This window comes from Chiloscyllium plagiosum, unplaced genomic scaffold (assembly GCF_037043375.1).
Source record: "Chiloscyllium plagiosum isolate Xiang-an unplaced genomic scaffold, Cpla_swu_hap1 HiC_scaffold_43, whole genome shotgun sequence".
Lineage (NCBI taxonomy): Eukaryota > Metazoa > Chordata > Chondrichthyes > Orectolobiformes > Hemiscylliidae > Chiloscyllium > Chiloscyllium plagiosum.
Window position 1 is genome coordinate 13,120,970 of NW_028270181.1, and position 19,093 is coordinate 13,140,062.

At 45.7% G+C, this 19,093-nt stretch overlaps 1 long non-coding RNA gene across 1 annotated transcript in view; it reads right to left on the reverse strand.

Annotated features, from left to right (window-relative positions):
- The window catches only part of LOC122541883 (uncharacterized), a 70,490-nt gene extending 51,767 nt beyond the window's left edge, over window positions 1-18,723 (reverse strand). The window contains exons 1-2 of the long non-coding RNA XR_015754245.1: window positions 18,593-18,723; window positions 9,310-9,523 (exon numbers count right to left, since the gene is read on the reverse strand). This is a non-coding gene — a long non-coding RNA (uncharacterized LOC122541883). The remainder of the gene's footprint in view (window positions 1-9,309; window positions 9,524-18,592) is intronic.
- Window positions 18,724-19,093: the final 370 nt, after the last annotated feature.

Here is a 19,093-nt window from a genome sequence, read left to right on the forward strand (position 1 = left end):
ACCCACCCCTTTGTGTGCTCCTTTCTGTCTGTTACTTTTCCTTGTATGTCTCCAGGCTTGTCCCTCGAGTTAGTGAGGTGCACGCTCCCATCATTCTCTGGGCGCAGAGTCACAGTGGAATTCTTTGTTGAGTTTCTCCTCATCTCTTTGTCGGGATGTCCCTCTGGTATTTTTTCCTAGGGATTCTTCTGGCCTCACGAGCTCAGGTAGTTGGGGAGTTTCCCTGTTCCCAGTGGCAGGTTTGCAGTTGGAAATGACACTCAATTCAGAAGGATGGGGACCTGCAGAAATCCTATCCATTTCCACCAGGCTCTGGAGTAGAAGGCTCAAAGTCAACAAGCTGCCCGGAAACCATTTACACACCACTTCACGATAGGCTCGAGGCCTTTTGAGGCACCGTGGTAGTGTCCCTACCTCTGAGCCAGGAGGCCCAAGTTCAAGTCTCACCCGTGCCATGACATTTCTCTGAACAGGTTGATTAGAAAATACCCCCACCACTGGGAGCCCCTCGCAATGAGGGGTGCACGTGAGGTAAACCCTAAGATGAAATGTAGCTTCTCACCTCAGGATGGGCCCTTGATCGAAGGAATTTAGTGTTTGATCATGAGCAGCAACAACAGGAGGGCGTGCCCACTGAGAATTACCCTCTGGCCTTTACCTCTGAATTGCTGTAGCTCTCTCCTGTGATCCCCCTAACCCCAAGAACACCACTGCCACCCCCACCCACCATGAAATCCTGTGACTCCAGGAGCTGGTGAAGATTTCATTCTGGTAGTGGCCATAGTATGGCAGCATTGAGGGTGAGAGATGCTCGCTCTGATTGGTCAGTCAATCTCATTGGCCCAGACTTGGAATGTTAACACATTCAGAACTATTCCCTAAAGAGCACACACCTTCCAGGTCTGTGTGGATTAATGTTGCATACAACATGACAAAGAACTCAATGATTCTGTTCCCCAAACCTGATCGTTTTAGTCAATCAATTGACCAATGGGGAGGCTGTAATATTTTGCATGCATCAAACTCTATAAAGTAACATCTTTCATTTTGTGCCATGATGTGGAGGTGCCGTTGTTGGACGGGGTGGGGGAGGGGAACAAAGTTAAGAATCACACAACACCGGGTTACAGTCCAACAGATTTATTTGGAAGCAAACAGCTGAGCTGGAAGGTTCATTTTCAGATGTTTCGTCACCATACTAGGTAACATCATCAGTGAGAGTCTCTGGGTGATACACTGGTGATATGGCCTGCTTTCTATTTATGTGTTTAGGTTTACTTGGGTTGGTGATGTCATTTCCTATGGTGATTTCATTTCCTGTTCTTTTTCTCAGGGACTGGTAAATGGGATCCAAGTCAATGTGTTTGTTGATAGAGTTCCAGTTGGAATGCCACACTTCTAGGATTTCTCAGGCATGTCTCTGTTTGGCTTGTCCTAGGATGGATGTGTTGTCCCAGTCAAAGTGGTGTCCTTCCTCAGGATGCTAGTGAGAGTGGTCATGTCGTTTTGTGACTAGTTGATGTTCATGTATCCTGGTGGCTAGCTTTCTGCCTGTTTGTTCAATGTCATGTTTGTTACAGTTCCTGCCAGGTATTTTGTAAATGACATTAGCTTTGCTTGTTGACAACAAAATTTACAAAATACCATAACTCTATCAACAACATGTTGACTTGGATCCCATTTACCAGTCCCTGAGATAAAGAAAAGGAAACAACATCATCACCGGAAATGACATTGCCACAGAAAATGGCTTCACAAACCCAAGGAACCCTAAACACATAAATAGAAGGTGGGCCATATCACCAGTGCTTCATCCGGAGGCTCACTGATAATGTTACCTAGTAAGGCGATGAAATGCCTGAAAATGAACCTTCCAGCTCAGCGAGCAAACCTACATCCAGGACCTCAACCTGAGCTACAAATCTTCTCAAAATTCGCTAACAAATAGCTTTCAGAGCACTACTCCTTCATCGGGTAGCTGTGGAGCAGGTTCATAAGACACAGAATGTACAGCAAAAGATTACAGTCTCATGCAACTGAACTGATAACCTGAACAAATCTAGGTTTGGTCAATATATCGTTGCAGTTTTTGCTATCTTTTGCTAGCAATCTTTTGTGTCTATGATCCTGCTCCACAACCACCTGATGAAGGAGCAGCCCTCCGAAAGGCAGTGCATTCAAATAAACCTGTTAGACTATAACCTTGTGTTGTGGGATTTATAGCCTGCAGTGTTTCATGTATTGAGTCCTAAGTATCTCACCCACTGAAACATGGAATCACAGAAGTTTTATGAGGATCAGGAGGTTATTTGATCCATCCTGTCTGCACTGGGTCTTCAAACGACCAACACGATTTAATGCTATTCTCCACCCTTTCCCCATTGCCTTCCTCTTGTCCCATTAACAAGGGCTGTCATGTGCCAGCACAGTCTTGCTGGGCCGGACAGCCTGTTCCTGTACCGTACTGTTCTTTGCTCTTTGCTGTTTAAGGCCTAACATATAGCAACACCAAAAAGCATCAGTCAGTGGCTGAATTGGGTGATATGCAAAATTCCCGAAATAGGTATAGCTCCATCACTTAAAATATTCAAGACCTGCCTTTAGATGATTTCCACTCCTTTAAGGTTTTAATTCGAGGAATATCATTGCAGAGGACTATGTCTCGTTTAGCTATTGCTACCCATATAATATGTTGGTGGAACATGGGTTTTACATCATTGAAGAAACCAACACAACTAAAGCAGAAGCATTAAAGGAGAAATTAGATGTGCCTTCAAGGACGAAGAGAATAAGTGTTTATGATGGTAGATTTAGATAGACTCACAGAATCATAGAGATGTACAGGAGGGAAACAGACCCTTCAGTCCAACTCGTCCATGCCAACCAGATATCCTAAATTAACCTTGTCCCATTTGCCGGCACTTGGCCCATATCCCTCTAAACCCTTCCTATTCATATACCCATCCAGATGCCTTTTAAATGTTGTAATTGTACCAGCTTCCGCCACTTCCTCTGGCAGCTTATTCCATATACACACCACCCTCTGTGTGAAAAAGTTGCGCATTATGTCCATTTTAAATTTTTCCACTCTCACCTTAAACTTATGCCGTCTAATTTTGGGCTCCCCTACCCTGGGAAAAAGATCTTGTCTATTCACCCTATCCAAGCCCCCCCCATGATTTTATAAACCTTTATAATGTCATCCTAACCACTCTACACTCCAGGGAAAACAGCCCCAGTCGATTCAGCCTCTCCCTGTAGCTCAAACCCTCCAACCCTAGCAACATCCTTGTAAATCTTTTCTGAACCCTTTCAAGTTTAACATCTTTCCCAAAACAGGAGTCTAGAATTGAATGCAGTATTCCAACAGTGGCATAAGCAATATCCTGTGCAGCTGCAACATGACCTCCCAACTCCTGTACTCAATACTCTGACCAATAAAGGAAAGCATATCAAACGCCTTCTTCACTATCCTATCGAACTGCAACTCCACTTTCAAGGAGCTATGAACCTGCACTCCAAGGTCTCTTTGTTCAGCAACACTCCCTAGGACCTTACCATTAAGTGTATAAGTCCTGTCCTGATTTAATTTTCCAAAATGCAGCACCTCACATTTATCTAGCTTCAACTCCAACTGCCACTCCTCGGCCCATTGGCCCATCTGATCAAGATCCCATTATAGTCTGAGGTAACCCTCTTCATTGTCCACCACACCTTCAATTTTATGAGTCAGTGTAACAACACTGAGGCTTTAAGAGGTGTATTTGTCCTGGTTTTTTTTCAAAGAGAGGTTTTAAGGCAGGGGTATTGAGTCACTAGAGTTTGTGAGACCTTAGAGCAATAGAAGCAGTCTGAATGGCTGGGGTCAAACTCGCACAGAATCAGGAGTTTTCGCTTCAGTAGTAGTTGTTGCTGAGATTTTGAAGACATGGGGGCTGTTTTTTTCCCTCTCTCAGTTACAGCTAAAGTTGGGGGTTCTCTCCCTGGTACTGGAGTTGCATATGAGACAATCTGTTTTCTGAATTTGCCTTTTGCCAATGGTGTTTTCACGGATGTTAATATCTTGGAACATGTGTTATTCTGTTACCTTTGCCAATGGAGTTAGGTTATTCCAGCTTCTTCTTTCTTGTAATTTAAATATAAGGTGAGAATAAATCATGTTTTGCTTCTAATCTGACAAGCCAAATTGCATCTGGAACACAACACCTTACACTTACCTTTAAAATAAGACAAAGTTAGACTCCAGGCTATCTTCTCAATGTCTTATGAGGGGGGTTTGGCCCGATCTATGACAGTCAGGATGGGGGGGCGAATGCTTCAGAGGCACATAAATGCAATCATTGACTGGATTGGACAACAAGGTAAAAACAATGACTGCAGATGCTGGAAACCAGATTCTGGGTTAGTGGTGCTGGAAGAGCACAGCAGTTCATGCAGCATCCGAGGAGCAGTAAAATCGACGTTTCAGGCAAAAGCCCTTCATCAGGAATACAGGCAGAGAGCCTGAAGCGTGGAGAGATAAGCTAGAGAAGGGTGGGGATGGGGAGAAAGTAGCATAGAGTACAATAGGTGAGTGGGGGAGGGGATGAAGGTGATAGGTCAGGGAGGAGAGGGTGGAGTGGATAGGTGGAAAAGGAGATAGGCAGGTAGGACAAGTCCGGACAAGTCATGGGGACAGTGCTGAGCTGGAGGTTTAGAACTAGGGTGAGGTGGGGGAAGGGGAAATGAGGAAACTGTTGAAGTCCACATTGATGCCCTGGGGTTGAAGTGTTCCGAGGCGGAAGATGAGGCGTTCTTCCTCCAGGCGTCTGGTGGTGAGGGAGCAGCGGTGAAGGAGGCCCAGGACCTCCATGTCCTCGGCAGAGTGGGAGGGGGAGTTGAAATGTTGGGCCACGGGGCGGTGTGGTTGATTGGTGCGGGTGTCCTGGAGATGTTCCCTAAAGCACTCTGCTAGGAGGCGTCCAGTCTCCCCAATGTAGAGGAGACCGCATCGGGAGCAACGGATACAATAAATTATATTGGTGGATGTGCAGGTAAAACTTTGATGGATGTGGAAGGCTCCTTTAGGGCCTTGGATGGAGGTGAGGGAGGAGGTGTGGGCGCAGGTTTTGCAGTTCCTGCGGTGGCAGGGGAAGGTGCCAGGATGGGAGGGTGGGCTGTGGGGGGGGGGCGTGGACCTGACCAGGTAGTCACGGAGGGAACGGTCTTTGCGGAAGGCGGAAAGGAGTGGGGAGGGAAATATATCCCTGGTGGTGGGGTCCGTTTGGAGGTGGCGGGAATGTCGGCGGATGATTTGGTTTATGCGAAGGTTGGTAGGGTGGAAGGTGAGCACCAGGGGTGTTCTGTCCTTGTTACGGTTGGAGGGGTGGGGTCTGAGGGCGGAGGTGCGGGATGTGCTGGAGGGACAAATGGCCTGCTTCAGTGGCATATATCTAATGTAATGCCTCACTACCCTCCAAAGGACAGCATCCCAGTTGTACAAAGGGTTAACTGGTGAAGCCTTGCTGTACCCACTCTGCCTTGTTAGAAAATGAAATACGTGCATCAAAGGCTAATTGCTGAAATCTATTGATTCAAGTGTCTTTTTAAAGAATCTATTAACATTCTTTACAAATATTTATCAAATTACATACAGTATCCATTTACCACATTAATCAACTTCACGATCAACAGCATCTTCTGTGTTCCTTTCCCACTAAAGGTTACAGATGAGAGAATTTCATTAAAGAACTCATCTGCTTATCTCTGTATTGTAATTACAGCAAATCAACTAAGCTGAAGAAAAGAATAAATTGGCAGTCTTGCCAGGATTAAAAAAAAACTGCTGATGAACACTAACAATTGCAAGGCTGCTTTATTGTTTGCAGCTCTCGTTAACAATTCATTAGGGCTATTGGGAAACTCTGAAAATAAGAAGCGATTTCATACATGGGACACCAATATAGTGGGGTAGTTCGGCTTTCTGATTCAGGTTATTATGTTTTATTCACCAGTGGAGTGTGGGTATCTCTGGCTGGGCCAGCAATTATTGCCCACCCCTAGTTGCCCTTGAGAAGGTGGCGATGAGCTGCAGTCCATGTGCTGTGGCCTGACTTGCAATGCTCTTTTATAGAATTCCTACAGTGTGGAATTCCTACAGTAGGCCAGTGGCCCATTGAGTCCACACCGACCCTCCAAAGAGCAGCCCACCCCTAACCAACCCCTGCATGGCTGACTGACCTAGCCAGCACGTCCCTGAACACCATGGGCAATTTAGCACGGCCAATTCACCTGACCTGCACATTGTTGGACTGTAGGAGGAATCCAAAGCACCCGGAGGAAACCCACGCAGACACAGGGGAGAATGTGCAAACTCAACACAGACAGTCGTAGAGATAAACAGCACGGAAACAGACCCTTCGGTCCAACTCGTCCATGCCAACCAGATATCCCAACCTAATCTAGTCCCACCTGCCAGCACCTGGCCCATATCCCTCCAAACCCTTCCTATTCATATCCCCATCCAGATGCCTCTTAAATGTTGCAATTGCACTAACCTCCACCACATCCTCTGGCAGCTCATTCCATACACACACCACCCTCTGTGTGAAAACATTGCCCCTTAGGTCTTTTTTATATCTTTCCCCTCTCACCCTAAACCTATGCCCTCTAGTCAGTCACTTGAAGGTGGAATTGAACCCGTGTTCCTGGCGCTGTGAGGCAGCAGTGCTAACCACTGAGCCACCGTGCTACCCTTAGGGAAGGGATTCCAGGATTTTGACCCAGCGACTCAGAAGGAATTGTGATATATTTCTAAGTTACAGTGAGTAGTTTGGAGAGGAACTTGTAGATGGTGGTATTCCCACAAGTCAAATAGCAGTATGAACTCAACACTGAGCCAAACTGTCACTCGCTGAGGTACGTGTACGCCAGGGAAAGCTGGATAGGGAAGGGTTTAGTTGTAGTAGTCAAGAATTCAGATCCCAGTTTGGTGATGCTGTGGTCAAGCTCCTGACCTGACAATGTGCCATTTGAGAGGTTCAAATCCTACCACTGCAAACATGCAGTGCCAGAGAAACTAACCACAGACGCAGTACAGCTGAAACAACACCATACAAACTGGTTCATTAACATTTCGGAGGGTTGATGTTGACTTGTTGGGCCGAAGGGCCTGTTTCCACACTGTCGGAATTCTAATTCTCAAAAATATTTTAAGAAGGGCAAACTGCCCCGACTACCCCTGTACTAGCTTCCACGAGACTTTGTTGTTTGATCAAGTTTGAACAGGCAAACCTCAGGGCAATTCAGCAAGAATGAGGAATAGGGCCTTTTCTCTACACATCCTAAGGATGCGAAACAGAGTTTTAAGTTCATTAGATAGAAACGCCGATAAACCTGCTTCCTCCAATCCATTCCAAGTTGAAATATTGGAGGGATTGTCAGCCTCGTCATATGTTGAGTATGAGGGCCCAGCGAAAGGGCAGGAATTCAATACTGCTCGGTATTTTTTTGCGAGGTCTCAATTGCTCTTACAGCCTAAACAAAATGGCCGACCACAAATCTCAGGGCCATGACTGAAACTGTGCTCAGTTTGCCCATCAGGAACACTTCTCCTCCTATGAGCCAAGCAGAAACCAGTGAGAGACAACAGAGAGGGCGTGCTGGGGAAACTCAGCAAGTCTGGCAGCATCTCTGGAGAGAAAGACAGATGTTCTGAGTGTTATATGTCTCATCTTCTGTGTTTTGCGTTGTATAGTTGGATATGACTCTTCTTCAGATCACAGAAGAAGACTCAGATCAGACTCGAAGTGTTAACTCTTCTTGTCTCTCTATGGATGCTGCCAGATCTGCTGAGTTTTTCCAGCACTTTTTTTTGCAGATTTATAGCACTGACTTAAAGTAATAGAGTCATAGAAATGTACAGCATGGAAACAGACCCTTCAGCCCAACTCATCCATGCTGACCAGATATCCTAAATTAATCTAGTCCCATTTGCCAGCACTTGGTCCATATCCCTCTAAATCCTTCCTATTCATATACACATCCTGATGCCTTTTAAATGCTGTAATTGTACCAGCCTCCACCACTTCCTCTGGCAGCTCATTCCATACACGTACCACCCTCTGTGTGAAAATGTTGCCCCTTAGGTCTCTTTTATATCTTTCCTCGGTCACCCTAAACCTATGCCCTCTAGTTCTGGACTCCCCCACCCCAGCGAGAAGACCTTGTCTATTTATCCTATCCAGGCCCCTCGTGGTTTTATAAACCTCTATAAGGTCACCCCTCAGCCTCAGATGCTCCAGGGAAAACAGCCCCAGTCTGTTCAGCTTCTCCCTGTAGCTCAAACCCTCCAACCCTGGCAACATCCTTGTAAATCTTTTCTGAACCCTTTCAAGTTTCACAACATCCTTCCGATAGGACGTAGACCAGAATTGCACGCAATATTCCAACAGTGGCCTAACCAATGTCCTGTACAGCCACAACATGACCTCCCAACTCCTGTACTCAATACTCTGACCAATAAAGGAAAGCATACCAAACGCCTTCTTCACTATCTTATCTACCTGCGATGCCACTTTCAAGAAACTATGAACCTGCATTCCAAGGTCTCTTTGTTCAGCAACACTCCCTAGGACCTTACCATTAAGTGTACAAGATCTGCCTTTCCAAAGTGCAGCACCTCACATTTATCTAAATTAAACTCCATCTGCCAATCCTTTGCCCATTGGCTCATCTGAACACTTTAGTCAAATGTGTCCATTCAACAAACTGGTCAGTCAGGAACCCATACGCATTCCTTTTGGATTTTACAGGGTATGCTTTGTGAATGCTTAAATGGGATCTATTTTTCCGCCAAAATTTCTGTTCCTGTTTTGAGATCTCTGTTAAAACACGGACAAAACGTAGCAGGATGGGATGCTCTTAGGACCGATGGACTGAATGGCCTGCTTCCAAACAATAGGGACTTTCTGATAAAATGCTGGTAAATCCCTTCTGCGCCCTGTGTAGTGCAATCATATCCTTCCTGTAATTTGAAGTCTATTTTATTTGATTATTTTAAAAACTCATTTGGGACACCTTAGTGTATCTGGAGACACCTGATGCATCAGAAATGCATGCCCAACTCTTTAATGTTCTTCCCTTTCATTCTGCAGTCTCTGAGGATGGAAAATGTTTGAGAAACCCTCGAGTATTCAGTGCATGTTGCAGCATGTAGGACAGCTCTACAGCAGATCATCATTAGCGCTGCTTTGACTCGGAGGAAGTTCCGAAGGAAGGATTTGAACAACTCATAATTAGTAATGACACCAGCTAAGGATTAACCCTTACTTTGATGGCCAGCAGAGAGTTGCGTGAGGCAGTAACAAGTCTTTGCTGTGATCGAAGCTTTTACGATCCAACAGCATGTGGAAATTCCGTCCGAGCCCTCTGACCAGTGTGAGGTATCAGCCAGTCCAGGCAAGAAGGTGCCAAATTCGATTTGTGATGTGTGCACAGTTAACCCATCATCGTCTGACGCTGTTCCAAATTATCTCCAGTGCCTCTGATATAGAAGGGACAGAGAAAGAAAATACTCAATCACTGCTTCTCTTCCTGAATGCTTCAGCTGTTAGCACTCTCACCTCTGAATCAGAAGATTATGGGTTCAATCCAAAATTCCACAGCATCCCTGAAGTGCCGAAACAGGCCATTCGGACCATCAAGTCTGCACCACCCCTTCAAAGAGCATCCCACCCAGTCCCAGCCCCCCCTGCTCTATTTCCGTAACCCTGCATTTCCCATGGCTAACTCACCTCACTTATACATCTCTGGACACTGTGACTAATTGAGCATGCCCAATCCATCTAACATCTTTGGACTGTGAGAGGAAACCGGAGCACCCGGAGGAAATTCACGCAGACACGGGGAGAATGTGCAAACTCCACACAGAGAATCTGAAATCGAACCCAGGTCCCTGGCGCTATGAAGCAGCAGTGCTAACCACTGTTGGGTGGACACTCCACTGGGTGGGAGTACTGTGGGAGTTCTGTGCTATCGGAGATGTCAACTAGAAGCCAAACCAAAGGACTATCTACCTTCTGAGGTGAATGCCAGCGATTCGTGGTGAAAAAAATGGGTGAATTATTCTTGGTGTCTCTGTAAAACGTTACCTAACCAACATCACAAGGACAGATGCATTGGTTGTAATCGCTTTTCTGTTAATGGGTAAACTGGTTGTCTCATTCCCTAGATTTGAAAACTAACGTGTTGGTTGTAAAGTGTTTCAGAACACATTGAGGTAATGGAAGGTGCAACACAAACGTGCATTTTCTTGGAAGCGTAAGAGTTGGTTGTGTTATCTGACCTCGGGACAGGGCTTGGGTGTGAAGCCATTCACAATGTTCCGATGTTGGGTTTACGCCCAAGGAACAAGCGTTTGGCAGGGATTCAGAGTGCTCCCACTGTTTTTACAGGAGGTCTCCCACCTGAAATGGGTCTAGGATGATGGGGGAAGCACAGAGATCCAATAAATTGGGATTTGAATCCCTGAGAGCCTTGATTGACTTTATCATTCCAGTTGGCTGCAAGTGTAGACATTTCCCGAATTAACCTGTGCACGGATGGTGTGACACACATCAGGGCAAGTGGAACTTGAACCTGGGTCTCTTGGCTCAGTGGGCAGAGTATCACAGCATCACAAGAGTCCCCTTATACAGCAGTGGCAAGTTGCAGGAAAAGTTATTCGTGCATTGAGTAGAGGACTTGAGAGGTCATGTTGTGGCCGTACAGGGCATTGGTTAGGACAGTATTGGAATACTACATTCAGTTTTGGTCTTCCTCCTACTGGAAGGATGTTGTGAAACTTGAAAGGATTCAGAAAAGATTTATAAGGATGTTGCCAGGGTTGGAGGGTTTGAGCTGTAGGGAGAGGCTGAACAGGCTGGGGCTGTTTTGTTTAGAGTATTGAAGGCTAAAGGGTGACCTTATAAATGTTTATAAAATCATGAGGGGCATGAATAAGGTGAATAGCTAAGGTCTTTTCCCTGCGGTAGGGGAGCCCAAAATTAGAGGGTATAGGTTTAAGGTGAGAAGGGAAAGATCTAAAAGGGACCCAAAGGGCAACTTTTTCACACAGAGGCTGGTGTGTGTGTGGAATGAACTGCCAAGGAAGTGGTGGAGGCTGGTACAATTGCAACATTTTAGAGGCATTTGGATGGGTATATGAATAGGAAGGGTTTGGAGGGATAGATTAGGTTAGGAGATCTGGTCGGAATGGACGAGTTGGACCTGTTTCCGTGTTGTACACCTGTATGACTCTAAGTTCTAAAGCAATGATTGAAAAATGTTTATCATCTGGGACACCAACAAATTGCAATTAAATTGCATTTTAGTAGCTTGTGAGAAAATCCCCTGAGGTGTTTTGCAGGTTAACAGAATTAGGGAATTGCACTGTAAGCCAAAGAGGGAGATAAAAAGAGTTTTTGCAAAAACTTAACAGTTTGGGAAGGTTTTTAAAACATGGAGTCAGAGGAGGGAGTGAGTTGAAGTTGACTCTGCGGAGGGTATTTGACACTGATGGACGATGAAGGAAAGCAGAGATGTGTACTATAGCCAGGATCATAGAAAGGTAATGCTGAAAAGATTTATAATTGATGGAGATTTTCTGAACAAAATTGTATCTCTGAGTGTCAAAGCAACTGCTTCCTGATAACTATTGTCTTTGCATATTAACAGGAGTGTGAGGTCATTCTGGTAAGATCAGGTGCAAAAACATTGCCCAAGACATTTTAAAAGTTCAACAACATTCGGGAGCGATTCATTTCCTGGCGGAATGAAACTCCACAGCGGGAACATTCCTCTCTGGGGCCTCCAGGGTAGTAAGTCATGTCAGGGCCATCAATCACATCATTAACAGGGGCTCCTACAACGCGAATGGCCAGCTCTGCATGGCTGCAGCGAGATCGATTTGCATGAACACAGTAACCGCAGCGATTTCAGGACAGCCGATAGACTTCCATGGGAAGGTTCATGATGAGATTACAAGTGTTTCAGTTCTTCCAAGGTTAATGGTGGAAAATCTTCTGGCAATTTCTGGGGAAATCATAAATCCGAACACATCTCCTCTTTGCCACAAACTGCTGAGAACCTTCAATGGACTATTTATAACCGATGCTGTTAATTTGCCATTATTTTTTCTAGCTCATTAGTGCATCATATGTTTACTTACAAGAGTTAATGACCTCTACAAACCTAGGCTGCATTGATAATATCATCCTTGTCTCCTTTAACACTTACAGGGAATCATTTAGTTAAGAGGTGCTCGGAATGTGGATATAACATGCTTGAGATATCCTTTTTTTTGCCAAATGCAGACAACTTCATGCCCCAAGCACATTGCAGCACTGCTTCCCATCGGCTTAAACAAGTTTTACCTCGAGTTAATCACCTTTAAAGGACATCTGGATGGGATTTCAGCACAGTGGTGTGTTGGGGGAGAAGGGTAAGAAGATGGTGAGGAACACAAAACTAAATTTCAGAGGCAGGATCAACTTCTCTACAAATCTTGATGCCTCTAAAACACTAAGACCTGAGAACAGCGTGAAAGGTCTTCAAATCCATCTACAAGATAAGGACGTTCATCTGTACAATCCAACGTTTTAAAAGCGAGATTTGTATCAAATGAAGAATAACATTAGAGCCTACTTCTGAATTTTGGCATCAGCTGGCACACAGAACTATGGAGCTCTCTCTAACCACTCTCAGGAGTTAATTGTGACTGTTCAATTATCTGTTTTTGTAAAGCCTGGGTGAATTAAGACTAGATGAAACTTGGTTTAATTAACACAGGGGATTAGTGCCGGATAATTGGGAGAAAAACACACATAGTGAGCAAATAACTTCAAAATACCCAATGGACAAGAGTCACGTCAAATAGCAAGACTCATTGAAAAAAAAATCCTAGGCCTGGTGAACCTTGGCTAGATGGTTTTTTTTAGATTAGATTGCATTACAGTGTGGAAACAGGCCCTTCGGCCCAACAAGTCCACACCGACCCGCCCATACCCCTACATTTACCCCTTACCTAACACTAAGGGCAATTTAGCGTGGCCAATTCACCTGACCCTGCACATCTTTGGACTGTGGGAGGAAACCGGAGCACCCGAAGGAAACCCACGCAGACACGGGGAGAACGTGCAAACTCCACACAGTCAGTCGCCTGAGGCCTTAAGTGTTTTGCCTTAAGTGAGAGCCAGTGCAAACAATTATTTTTTTCTGGGTTTCTGTCCTACTCTCAAAGCCTGTGATTAGTGCTGGCCTATGTTTCCACAATGATTGGCAGCCCTTCAATTCAACGCTGAGGTAACCATTTCCCACATGTCCACCCAAGAGATGGCGGCATGCTATTCAACCAGAGTAGAGCTCACTCCACTCCTCATCCAAGGTTCTCATGTTTACCAGGATCACAGAAGTGCGGCATACACCAAAAGATGTAAGATGTGCCTCCAATGAGAATATTAGTTAATGAAAAATTTTCCTCTCTTTAGGTTGAGGGGTGGCATGGTGGCTCAGTGGTTATCACTGCTGCCTCACAGTGCCAGGGAGTTCAATTCAGGTGACAGTGTGGAGTTTGCACATTGTCCCTTTGTCTGATGAGGCTTCCTCCCACAGTCCAAAGGTGTGTAGGTTAGGTGGATTGGCCATGCTAAATTGCCATAGTGTCCAGGACTGTGCTGGCTAGGTGGGTTAGCAATAGAAAATGCAGGGTTATAGGGATAGGGTTAGGGATTGGTTCTGAGTGAGATACTCTTCAGAAGGTCAGTGTGAACTTGATGGGTCAAATGGCCTGCTTCCATACTGTAGGGATTCTATGATGATGCATCAGCTCCCTTTTGAATGCTGTTTAATCCATATTGATTTTAGTCTGTTTCTTACAGTAAAAATTTTAAAACCTGAAATCTCGTCCTTCACTTATTTCCATTGGTTACTGGAAAATTAATGTCCCAAAATATTTTTGGTCCCAATGGCAATTGTAACCATGATTTGAGTTAAAGTTAGGATGTTTTTTTGAAAGACCACGTGTTCTGTTAGGGAACATGTTACATATAACTCTTGGTCCATTGGCTACCAATCTGAAAGACAATAAGATCTTAAGGAATAGGAACAGGAGTAGGCCAGTCAGCCCCTCCAGCCTGTCCCACCATTCAATCGGATCATGACTGATCTGATATTCCTCATGTCCATTTTCCTTCCCTTTCCCCATAACATTCAAGAATCAAGACTGATCAAGAATCTTCTATTGCAACCTTAAATCTATATAAGAACTCTGCCGCATACAGCTCTCTGTGACAAGGGGGTCGAAAGATGCACAACTACTTATTTAAAATTCATTTGTGGGACTTGGGTGTCGCTGGCTGGCCAGCATTGATAGCCCATCTGTATTTGCCCTTGAGAAGGTGGTGGTGAGCTGCCTTCTTGAATCGCCGCAGTCCGCTTGCTGTGTAATGCCAGTAGGGAGGGAATTCCAGGATTTTGACCCAATGACTGTGAAGGTACAGCAGTATATTTCCATGTCAGGGTAGTGAGTGGCTTGGAGGGGAACTTCCAGGTGGTAGTGTTCCCAAGTAACAGCTATCCTTGTCCTTCTAGATGGAAGTGGTCGTGGGTTTGGAAGGTGCTGTCTAAGGATCTTTGGTGAGTATCTGAAGTGCATCTTTTGGATGGTATACACTACTGCTACTGAGCACCAATGGCAGAGGGATTAAATGTTTGTAGATGTGGTGCTAATCAAGTGGGTTGCTTTGTCTTGTATGGTGTCAAGCTGCTTGAGTGTTGCTGGAGCTGTACTCACCCAGGCAAGTGGGGAGTATTCTATCATGATTCCTGATGAAGGGCTCTGGCCCGAAATGTCAATTTTCCTGCTCCGTGGATGCTACCTGACCTGCTGTGAGTTTCCAGCAACACACTCTCAACTCTGAAATCCAGCATCTGCAGACCTCACTGTCTCCTAGTATTGCATCACACCCCTGACTTGTGCCTTGTAGATGGTGGATAGACCTCGGGGTGTCAGGAGGGGAATTACTTGCCACAGTATCCCTAACCTTTGACCTTCTATTGTAGCCACTGTGTTTATGTGGCAAGTCCAGTTGAGTTTCTGGTCAATGGTAACCCCAAGGATGTTGACAGTGGGGGATTCAGTGATGGTAATACCTTTGAGTGTCAAGGGGCAGTGGTGAGAGTGTCTCTTATTGATGATGGTCATTGTGTGGCATTTGTGTGGTGTGAATGTTACTTGCCACTTGTCAGCCCAAGCCTGGATATTGTCTAAATCTTGTTGCATTTGAACATGGACTGTTTCAGTGTCTGAGGAGTCACAAATGGTGCTGACCATTGTGCAATCATCGGTGAACATCCCTACTTCTGACCTTATAATGGAGGGAAGGTCATTGATGAAGCAGCTGAAGATGGTTGGGCCTTGGACCACTACCCTGAGGGTCTCCTGCAGAGATGTCCTAGAGCTGAGATGACTGACCCTCCACAACCACAGCCATCTTCCTTTGTGTCGGGTATGACTCTAACCAGCGGAGTGTTTGCCCCCGATACCCACTGATTCCAGTTTTGCCAGGGCTCCTTGATGCCACACTCAGTCAAATGCAGCCTTGATGTCAAGGGCTGTCCCTCTCCCCTCCCCTCCCCTCTGGAATTCAGCTCTTTTGTCCAAGTTTGAACCAAGGCTGGGGTGAGGTCAGGAACTGAGCAGGTTGTTGCTGAGCGGGTGCTGCTTGATAGCGCTGTTAATGACACCTTCCATCACTTTACTGATGATGGAGAGTAGACTGATTGGGCGGTAATTGGCCGGGTTGGATCTGTCCTGCTTTTTGTGTCCAGGACATACCTGGGCAATTTTCCACATTGTTGGGTAGATGCCAGTGTCGTAACTGTACTGGAAGAGCTTGGCTCGGGGAATGGGAAGTTCCAGAAGAGACATTCTTCCTTATCTCAGTCTTAAATTGGCAATCCTTAATTCTGCAACAAAGCAGTCTGGTCCTAAACACTTCCATGAGCGGAAAGGGTTGGAGTGTGCACCAGTAAAGGTTCTAAAGTTAACTTTGGATATCAAAAAGTGCAACATTCAGAAATTATAATGGCTACAAATAGCAGACAGGGTTTAACATGCTACTTTTACATCTTAGATGGATATATGTTGGTTAAGCTAAGGTATTAAGGAATATGGGCCAAAGGTAGGTATATGGAGTTAGACTTCAGATCAGCATGACTTCATTGAATTATAGATCAGACTCAAGGGGCTGAATGACCTACTGCTGAACCTATGGTTCTTTCCCACACCACCATTTTGGTAATTAAGACACAATGGAAGTCACTTTGGATTTCGTTATTCCACTCTGATGTTCTCTTTGCATTATTAGACACAGACATTGAAACATTTCTTTGTCAAACTACTATGGCAGCAGATTTACATCAGCTGGGGACTCTATAGTTGGACACAGGATTTTAATGCTGTCTGTGTAAGGCGGATCAGAAGCCAACATCCAAAAGTGTATAAAAATCAACGCTGACTCTCCGATGCTGTCCTGAGGGAGTGCTGCATGATGGACCAGTAATGGTGGTACACCACTCTGCCGTCTCATGTGGGTGTGACATTATTTCAGAGAAGGGTAGGGGAGTTATTCATTGTTTGTTGGTCAATAATTATTCCACAATCAACATCGCAAATTTATATGGTCATTGTCACTTTGCTGTTTGTGCAAGCTTTCTGGGCCGTTGCTTCAAATTTTGGCAAATTCCAAGTTGAGTTTGTTGGAGGGTTTTCCATCATGGGTTCTCTCACCATATCTTACCAAACTCAATGTGGTCCTTACTTACCCCACACCTATAGCATCTGTCACATCCAATTTTATGCGTTCTTCCCATGTGCTCTTCCCAAGCTCACCAGCAGGTATCCACTGAGATGCTGCACCATCTTTAAAAGGTCACAGTTCACCTGGATGAATACGAGTAATCAAAGGACAGAGTCGGGACATGGTGGAGAAGGGGAAGGTAGTACCAGGTAATCCAGGGGGATGGGGTGGTAGGATCATCGTTCTGAAGGGCCAGTGTGCCAATAGACACTGCCAACCTGCTCTGAGATTACCAGCAATGCCACGAGGTCAATGCCAGGGTGAATGTCGCCCTCTGTTCCCTTGATCCATTGCACTCACTCTATCGCTGCCAATGCACCTCCCACACCAAGGTGCCCCTCCTATGATTGTATGCAGTAGCTTCCCTCTCTCGCTCTCCTCCCCCCCCCCCCCCCCCCCCCCCCCCCCCACCTCCCACATCTCTAACCCCGCATGCCCTCTGTGTTACTTCCTTACTCCCTCGGAATACCTCACCACCTTTCCCTCATGTACACCAGCACTAATAGCAGTGCCACTCACTGTTGTCTCACCTGCTCTGCCCGCCATTACAGGAGAACACAGTGGCTGGGTAGGAGTTGGTGCCCAACATTTGGTTCCTACAGGCAGACAACCCTTACCCTGGCAAGAGAAGGCTAGGTCTGTTCCTGCAGAGATATCCATGTCCCGACAGCCAAGTCCCATTCTGCTTGTCAATGCCATTCTGTCCTTCAGGAACTGTGCTATCATCTCATTCATTTCACACCATTTTGAGCCACTGGCTACAATGCTGCCCTTCTCTCTCTCTCTCTGTCTCTCAAGGGTAAAACCAGCATCTGCAGAAACGTCCCCCTCAACATCTGAGGGTCAGGGCGCCACAGCCTCAGAGGAAAAACGTGGCAAGACTGTCTCTTGCAGCTCAGATAGAGCCACCTCAATGGGAGGCCAAGAGGTACAGAGTGTGGGAACACCACCTGCTGACCACCTCACTGCCACATTGTCGCAGCTGGCTGAGGAGGAAATGCCCAGGCCGCTGGCAGTGAGAGGACCGCCAGAGCCCAGGTACCAGCTGAGCCCCAGGCAGGACTGGGCCCTCTGGGGTCTGTGCCCACATGCACAGGATGGGTTTCACCGGCTAGTTTCTAAAGCTGTGCCACGACGGAGTTTTAATCCGCTTCCATGTTGTCTGGACGTGAGCTGTGCAGATATGAAAGCATCCAGCGCCCACCCCAACATCTGTCTCCAGCACAGCAATCACAAGGTGCACTTAAAAGGCAGCAATTTGTTGTTGACTGATGTGTAAATAAGGTAGTTTCCAAAACCCACATTGACCTGGTTTAAGCCACTCCAGTGTAAACCCATTATATGTGGGCAGTGAGGATTACCGAGAAGTAGCACATTTTTTTAGGGAACATACAGTGACTGGGATCCATTCCATGGAGATCATGTTGCTATTTCTGAAAGCTGCAGAATAACAAACGCCTGTATTTTGGCACTCCTGACTATTCCTGTTGACTCACCAAATGATTACTGTGCAGTTAATTAAATATTAGCAGCACACACGCATATTCATCTCATTGATGTCATGCAATTAATTAAATATTAGTAGAAAATATTTGCAGACTCCCTCCTAACAATTTTTGTTGAAAAAGTAATGAGCTGTTAACATTCGGAGCTTGAAGTCTGTGTCTAACAGTGTTACTGGAACCAACGCATCCACTCCAGTTTCTCCAACTCACCACAGTGTTGACCTCTCCCACTTGCTGAATACATACAGTTGCTCATGCATTAACTGCTTATAAAATCCCCAAAGGTCATCTCCACAGCAACCCGCAGGTCCTTAACAACCCTGGCAGTTCAATGATTTTTTGCTTTGTTTTGAAAGTGAAGGAATAATCTTTTTTTGGGACTGATATGCCATTCATTATCAGGCTCTTGGAACGCCCTGGAGACAGAGAGGCACAGCAGATTGGGCGAGCACGTTCGCCAACACAAAGAGCAATACAGAAGCTGTTGATCGTGCTGTGAATACAACAGCAGCTCCCTCCCTCCCTCTCTCCTTTTATCTCAAGCTCCAATTTTTCTACCTGTACTGGGCTAATGCAGACCTCTGAGATAAATTGCAGAAAAAAGTCACCAGCTCCTCCATAATGAAAGATTGGATGTGTGTGTGTGAGCAGTCCGAATTGTAGCGAGGCGGTGCTTGAATGACACTTGCGTTTATTAACATCAGGAGCAGC